This window comes from Bos grunniens, chromosome 10, assembly GCF_055505025.1.
Source record: "Bos grunniens cultivar Pamir isolate PY7600 chromosome 10, Bosgru_T2T1.0, whole genome shotgun sequence".
In the NCBI taxonomy this organism is placed as follows: Eukaryota; Metazoa; Chordata; class Mammalia; order Artiodactyla; family Bovidae; genus Bos; species Bos grunniens.
The window spans coordinates 95,435,584-95,444,186 of NC_141174.1; the positions used below are offsets into that span (position 1 = coordinate 95,435,584).

Genomic DNA, 8,603 nt, shown 5'->3' on the forward strand with positions numbered 1-8,603 from the left:
TGGTTGTTTTTTTTAACCCCCAGGTACGGACCTACATAATTCTACATAATTCTCTGTTAGTTAAGAGCTTGAAATACTCCAGTTTAATGGTCTTCAAACTATAGGTTGTAACCCCAGTTGGGCATCAAGGAAACTGCTGAGTTGTTACCTAAAAAAAAATTTAACAGCATGGAATAGACCCAAATACATAGGAGGTTAAGGTAAATCTTTTTTGAATCTTTTCACATATATATGTGTATGTGTGTATATGTATGTACTATATATACACACATATACATGTGTGTATGTATATATGGTCGCTCAGTCATGTCCAACTCTTTGCGACCCCGTGGACTTCAGCACGCCAGACCTCCCCGTCCATCTCCAACTCCCAGAGTTTACCCAAACTCATGTCCATTGAGTCAGTGATGCCATCCAACCATCTCATCCTCTGTCCTCCCCTTCTCCGCCTTCAATCTTTCCCAGCATCAGGGTCTTTCAAATGAGTCAGTTCTTCACATCAGGTGGCCAGGGTATTGGAGTTTCAGCTTCAGCATCAGTCCTTCCAATGAATATTCCGGACTGATTTCCTTTAGGATGGACTGGTTGGATCTCCTTGCAGTCCAAGGGACTTTCAAGAGTCTTCTCCAACACTACAGTTCAAAAGCATCAATTCTTCAGTGCTCAGCCTTCTCTATGGTCCCACCTCTCACATCCATACATGACCACTGGAAAAACCACAGCCTTGACTAGACGGACCTTTGTTGTCAAAATAATCTCTCTGCTTTTTAATATGCTGTCTAGGTTGGTCATAGCTTTTCTTCCAAGAAAAGAAAGTCTCACTGTTTCAATTGTTTCCCCATCTATTTGCCATGAAGTGATGGGACCAGATGCCATGATCTTCATTTTCTGAATGTTGAGTTTTAGGCCAACTTTTTCACTCTCTTTCACTTTCATCAAGAGGCTCTTTAGTTCTTCACTTTCTGCCATAAGGATGGTGTCATCTATGTATCTGAGGTTATTGATATTTCTCCTGGAAATCTTGATTCCACCTTGTGCTTTATCCAGCTTGGCATTTCACACGATGGACTCTGCATATAAGTTAAATAAGCAGGGTGACGATATACAGACAAGACATACTCCTTTCCCAATTTGGAACCAGTCTGTTGTTCCATGTCCAGTTCTAAATGTTGCTTCTTGACCTGCCTACAGATATCTCAGGAGGCATATAAGGTGGTCTGGTATTCCCATCTCTTGAAGAATTTTCCACGCTTGTTATGATCCACACAGTCAAAGGCTTTGGCGTAGTCAGTGAAGCAGAAGTAGATGTTGTTCTGGAACTCTCTTTTTCTATGATCCAACAGATGTTGGCAATTTGATCTCTACTTCCTTTGCCTTTTCTAAATTCAGCTTGAACATCTGGAAGTTCACAATTCATGTACTGTTGAAGCCTGGTTTGGAGAATTTTGACCATTACTTTGCTAGCATGTGAGATAAGTGCAGTTGTGCGATAGTTTGAGCATTCTTTGGCATTGCCTTTCTTTGGGATTGGAATGAAAACTGACCTTTTCCAGTCCTGTGGCCACTGCTGAGTTTTCCAAATATGCTGGTATATTGAGTGCAGCACTTTCACAGCATCATCATTCAGGATTTTAAATAGCTCAACTGGAATTCCATCACCTCCACTAGCTTTGTTCGTAGTGATGCTTCCTAAGGCCCATTTGACTTCACATTCCAGGATGTCTGGCTCTAGGTGAGTTATCACACCATCGTGATTATCTGGGTCGTGAAGAACTTTTTTGTACAGTTCTTCTGTGTATTCTTGTCATCTCTTCTTAACCTCTTCTGCTTCTGTTAGGTCCATACCATTTCTGTCCTTTATTGAGCCCATCTTTGCATGAAATGTTTCCTTGGTATCTCTACTTTTCTTGAAGAGACCTCTAGTCTTTCCCATTCTATTGTTTCCCTCTGTTTCTTTGCACTGATAACAGTGCAAAGTGAAATGCTGAGTGAAAACTTTCTTATCTCTCCTTGCTATTCTTTGGAAGTCTGCATTCAGATGGGTATATCCTTCCTTTTTGCCTTTGCCTTTTGCTTCTCTTCTTTTCTCAGCTATTTGTAAGGCCTCCTCAGACAGCCATTTTGCCTTTTTGCATCTCTGTTGTGTTGCGTTTATTGACAAATAGTATTGTCTTCATGACACGTTTTTCAAGAGCAGTTCTAACTTTGTTGAGTTTTTGCCTTAGGCTTGACTTCGGACTGTAACCTGGAAATGTGGTATAGTTCTAACTGGCTACTTCGAATTGTTTTTATAGGATTGCCCAGATTTTCTTGTTACCGTTTTGATCTACATCACAGGGCTCTCACATTGTTAGCATTTGCATTGTTTTCCCATAAAAATTTTATGAACTTTCTATGTCTGTACACTTTGAATAGCCTTAAACAATATCATAAACTATTTTGTGTGGCCTCCTTGTTCTCCTTCAGAGAATTCTATGAGTTTAGTGCTAGAGCAGATCTTAAAGATGTTTGAAATTACTTAAGATTCCCAACCAAGATTTTATTGCCCAGAGTTTAGGATCATTGAGATGCCAAATGAGGATGTCTAGAACAAATCTTAAAGACGTTTGAAATTACTCAGGATTCTCATCCCAAGATTTTATCACCCAGATGTATGATAATTGAATTGCCAAATGATGTCTCCATCACGTGTGCCACACACCTTGCCCACGTTTTATCCAACTTCTCCCCTTAGAACCCACTGGGTGGCAGCGGGTGATGGCACCACGCAGTAGGTGGTGGTACCACTCATAAAGACAAGAGAGTGGGCCAGGGTTCCAGGCCCACTGAGTAACTCAAACTCTTAAGTCTTCTCTGCATTAGACTACTTTTTAGTGTCTTATATGTTAATATTTATAATACAGTGTTTGACAGAATAGAAGAGCTGATGGGCTTGAAGACTAGAACTTTGGGGTAAAGGTCTTAACACCACACTTCAGTGTCAGCTTCACAAAGCTACAATACCTGTTACAAAACCCCGCTAGATAAATAAATTTTGTCTTAAAGTTGAAATTTGACCATCATTTCCTTTTGACCTCAACTTCCTTCCTGTCTTCTAGTTTGGAAGGATGAAACATCATCACAAACAAGCCCAAGGAGAATATTTTAATCTTGAATTTTTCAACCCAACGATGAGATCCAACATAGCTGTCACTTTTGTGGACAGCCTACTGCAAAATGACCAATGAGGTAGTGACTAAAACATGCTTTGGATCCACACCTGGTCAGCTGACTAATTCTTTAATGTCTCTACTCCTTGTGATTGGGAGACCCAAGTGGTACTTGGGCCCGGCAGCAGGGAATCCTTGTATGGTAGCTAAATCAAGATGTAGTCAACATCCAACCGTTTCAGCAATGTCGATCGACAGCACTGAAAACAAGTTGCAGAGTAAATGTTTATTGAGCACCTGCTACACACCACGCAGTGTTCTAGGACTGGGAATATATACAAACCACATGTAGCCTGCATTTTTGTCATAACCAAGCTTTTTAGAGATGTATCTACACTAAAAGGAAATAGGCTTTGTAATCAAGAGCATTTTAATAAAGTGCATTAATGGTAGACTTAACCACATTTGAGGTGCGTGAAAGTCTTTGATTCTCGGTTTTCAGTTGTGGCCTCAAAAGGTAAATAGGGCCTGGATTGTTGCTGTGTTTTAACAAGTTCAACTCTCCTCTGCCAATTATTTGAATTTAAAACTATAATTAATTTGTGGCTTGTGACTTTATCTCTTAATTCCTAACATCCAGTAGATTTTTCTGTCCCTTCTAAGTGAATTTCCCCCATGTTTCTGGATACCATGTTTTCAACATACTGAAAAGCAATGAAATTTAGAGGCCAGAAGACCAGAGTTTTTCCTTGGTCTCTCGCTTGGAATGACTTGATCTTGCCATCATTTCAATGTTTCCGTCTATTTTTCTCCTCTATAAAATAACATGAAATCACCTACACTGCAGAATCGTTTGGGGAAGAGTAAGATAATGTATTCAAAATGCTTTGAACTCTACAGCACTGTGCAAACGTAAGGAGCAATTTGGTCAACCACAAATACGTGCCTACATGCTGTCTTTTGAGTGCTGAAGGCATGGAGCTTAGCAAGACACAACATGACGAAAGGGACACACACATTTTGGGGCTTTGAGTCAAACGGTAAGTCACTCGGTCTATGTGGGGTTTAGCCTACAAGATATGTCTGGTAAGGGAGAAAACGAGAGAGGCAGAGGCAGTTCATGGAAAACTTGGCTCTGTGAAGTAGCTTGGTCTTCTTTTTACCAGCAGGGGGAGCACCGAGAGCCTTCTTGAGCATTATTGTTTTACATATCTAAGAAAAATCAGTGGGACTTGGTTCCTGATTTGGATATAGAATAAGTCAACCATTATTGATGTTTTTACTTGTATATATAATTCTCATGCTAATGTCAGAAATAGTGACAATTATGTCAGTAATATGGAAGTGACAGTGCCTCGAGCTGCCCAGCCGTCACTGCTGTGTTTGTAAATGAACGGGGAAGCACTCAGAGCTGGAGAATCAGAGTAGCCTTGAGAGTCTCCTACGTGATCTCTTTTCTGCTGATCAAGTAATCCATTCATACCTAATGCCTTGAATGTGCATGCTAAGTCACTTCAGTTGTGTCCAACTCTTTGTGACCCCATCGACTGTAGCCACTGGGCTCCTCTGTCCATGGGATTCTCCAGGCAAGAATACCGGAGTGGGTTGCCATGCCCTCCTCCAGGGGATCTTCCCAACCCAGGGTTGAACCCAGGTCTCCTGCGTCTCCTGCATTGTAGGTGGGTTCTCTGCCACCTAGGAAACCTAATGCCTTGAATATCTAAAGCTAAGTGTTTCAGCAGTGCCTTCATCTCCAGGACTGAGTCCACATTCCTGGACTTAAGTCTGGTAGATGGATTATGTAACTACTATGACATTGCTGTTGTATTATTCTAGCAGCTCTACTAATAAGCTAGACCAGCTTATCAGCCCAATGGACTCAAACATATACATGAGGAGAGAGTAAATAAAAGCATTTTCTGGAATATAGGCCTTGAAAAGTGGGGAAAAAAGTGAAAATGTTAGTCGCTCAGTCATGTCCAACTCTTTGTGACTCGGGCTATAGCCAGCCAGGCTCCTCTGTCCATAGAATTCTCCAGGCCGGAATACTGGAGTGGGTTGCCATTCCCTTCTCCAGGGGATCTTCCTGACCCAGGGATCGAATCAGGTCTTGTGCATTGCAGGCAGATTCTTTACCATCTGACCCACCAGAGAAGCCCAGATAACGCATTGCTGCTGCTGCTGCTGCGTCACTTCAGTCGTGTCCGACTCTGTGCAACCCCATAGACGGCAGCCCACCAGGCCCCGCCATCCCTGGGATTCTCCAGGCAAGAACACTGGAGTGGGTTGCCATTTCCTCCTCCAATGCATGAAAGTGAAAAGTGAAAGTGAAGTCGCTCAGTCGTGTCCGACTCTTCGAGGCCCCATGGACTGCAGCCTACCAGGCTCCTCCGTCCATGGGATTTTCCAGGCAAGAGTACTGGAGTGGGGTGCCATCGCCTTCTGCCAGACAATGCGTTAGAAGCTAGCAAATCCGAGACTTTCCCCGTAGTCATGTACGGATGTGAGAGTTAGACTGTAAAGAAGGCTGAGTGATGCTTTCAAACTGGTGCTGGAGAAGACTCTTGAGAGTCCCTTGGACTGCAAGGAGATCAAGCCAGTCAACCCTAAAGGAAATCAACCCTGAATATTCATTGGAAGGACTGATGCTAAAGCTCCAGTACTTCAGCAACCTGATCCAAAGAGCTGACTCATTGGGAAAGATCCTGATGCAGGGGAAGATTGAGGGCAGGAGAAGGCGACAACAGAGGATAAGATGGTTGACATCACTGACTCAATGGATATGAGTTTGGGTAAACTCCAGCAGATGAAGAACAGGGAAGGTTGGCATGCAGAAGGGACGTCTGTGGGGTCGCAGAGTCGGCAGTGTTGACTTAGTGACTGAACAACAAGTCTGAGGGAAACACAAAGCCAAGGAACCAAGGTTTCACAGCTGGTTAGTGACAGAGCCACGAGTGGAATCCCCAGCTCCCTCAACACTGCTGTCCTCTTTCTATTGTAACATATTTTTCCCTTTGGAATAAGTCCTAATTACAACAGTTTATTGTGTCAGTCATTCACCAACAATAGAGGACCTTTAAACTTAAGGTACTGTACTAAGTTACAAGAAAAGACATGGTCCCTGTCTTCAAGAGGCCTGGATCTGGGGGGAAATGTGGGCAAGATTTACCACTGAAATACGGAAACAAAAAATTTCAACTTTTATTTGTACATGTTTTTATCATTTTAGTTTTGTTTTCTCTAATGGAGTAGAGTGCTCAAGTTTGTTCAAGGTTTGGATTCTACTGGCCTGGGTAGGTACTGTCCTAAAAGCAAGTTAAAGATGGACCTTTCCTCAATAGCTTCCATTTAAAATTGTAATTATCCAGGCTGTACCAGCAAACCAGCTTCAAGCTTTGGCTACTTACCGAGGGTTGTGCAGTATGGGTGAGAGCATCCAGATTCGCTGACGGAGCCATGGGCCAGAGGTGAGCTGGCTGCTCATAAGACCTGGCTTGACCTTCCTACTAAGAGTGATCAAAGTTTCAGAAGAAGACCTGGCTTGACCTTCCTACTAAGAGTGATCAAGGTTTCAGAATGAGGTAGGTTGTTCACAGGTCATACCCTAGAGCCGAAGAGCCTGAGGCTACAGCCCTTGTCCCCACGGTGAAATGGGCAGGGAGGTGGGGCACCAGCACCTGATCTCCTTTGCGACCCCCCAGGCTAGGAGACAGCTGGGGAGAGAGGTCCTGCCATCGCACATCATTTAGGGCTAACAATACTCTGAGTCTGCTTTACAGGTTCTCACATACAATCCCGGCTGATTTTACAGGGGCGACCGAGACAGACTTGCTCCCTTCCCGGTCCCTCCCACCTCATCCACTAAACCTTGTTTTCCATTTCAAGTGAAGTGACATGAAAGTCGCTCAGTCGAGTCCGACTCTTTGCAACCCCATGGACTATACAGTCCATGGAATTCTCCAGGCCAGAATACTGGACAGGGTAGCCTTTCCCTTCTCCAGGGTTCTTCCCAACCCAGGGATTGAACCCAGGTCTCCTGCTCTGCAGGCAGATTCTTTACCAGCTGAGCTATCAGGGAAGCCCAGTTGCAGTAACAGGCAAGCAAAGGAGGCAACACAGGCTAGGCGACTGTAGCCTTCTCTCGGATTCCGGTCCTGCTGCTTTCCCGCCATGTTTCCTGACAATACACACAGGTGCCTTCTGTGTGCTTTGTTAGCAGTTGGTACAGGGCCCTCCCACCTTTAGGCTCATGGCCATCTGGCTTCAGAATTAACCAGTCGAATGGTTGGTGGAATGATCAGCTCCTTGCCTCTGGGTAATCTTACTCCAGTGCCACCATCCTGGGAAGTTCAAGTGCAAGGCAGTCAAACTTGGGGGCTCGAGGTGGGGGAGGTGAAGTGGTGAGTGGGGAGTGCTATCCGTGCAAACCTCTTGAGAGGTGGGCCTTTTTTCCCCTTTGGTCCTCTACTGTCTTATTTGGCCCTTTGGGGGAGAGCAGAGACCAAGGGGAAGGAAAGTGAGGGGGATGGGGGGCTAAAAATGCCTTTTTCTGGGACATACCATTCTTTGAAAATGTGGAGAACTCAGGTGATTTGGAGGTGGGCGAGGAGGGATCACAGGTGGCAGACACAAACCCAAATAACGTACTAGTTTCTATTTGCTTATATCTCCAAGATTACTTCTTTTTTTAAGATTAATTCTAATTGTCTTTAATATTAAGCAGTACTTGGCCTCTCCGTGGGAGTCTGCTACCTGCACTTCCGGATAGACACAAGTTTCTCATACAGCTTGTTCACAATAATACCATGACCCTCAGACTGAAATCCAGGACTGAGAGCAGCAGCAGCAACAGTAGAAAAATCTGCCAGAGTCCTGGCCCCACGCCAGACCAAGGGTGTCAGGTTGAAGACACCTACAGTGTAACTCCACCTGATTCCACCCCAACCCCAGCTGGAGGCGCCAGGCCTCCCCTGGCCTTAGGGAACTACTGTCTGAAAGGGCCACCGCCTGAGAGGGGCCACACCGCCCTCAGCAGCTTGCCAACTTGCTCAGGAGGAAAAGAACAAAAAGCATACGTGTGTGTGATGAGGCAGGGGTTCCATGCACATCATAATGAGAAGGGAATCTGCTGAAATATAAACTAAATCACTTGCTATCTTCTTTTGGCTTACAGTATAGAAGTTTTCTATTATTTTTTGCTAACTGGGCAAAGTTCTTAACAAATTCATGTCCGAATAGAAAGAGGACAGCTTGAGAAACTGTGGTGTTAAAAGTTCCTGTAAGTGAATTTACTGCTTTTACTTCAGTCTTCTGTTCCCAGTGGATTTGTATTGAGGTTTTACTGTTCTGTGGCCTCTCGTGAGCTCAGACCCTTCAGTGTGGGAGGTTCTCTTTGGATTTAATTCATCAGCCTCTGAGATGAGGAAACCCTGTGCTGCCACATGCATCTCACTG

The 8,603-nt window shown here is 44.2% G+C and overlaps 1 long non-coding RNA gene across 1 annotated transcript; it reads left to right on the forward strand.

The window, feature by feature from the left end:
- Positions 1–22: 22 nt before the first annotated feature.
- On the forward strand, positions 23–3,613 carry LOC147365430 (uncharacterized). The gene is made up of 2 exons (XR_015135548.1): positions 23–200; positions 3,099–3,613. It is a non-coding gene; the product is annotated as an uncharacterized LOC147365430 (long non-coding RNA).
- Positions 3,614–8,603: the final 4,990 nt, after the last annotated feature.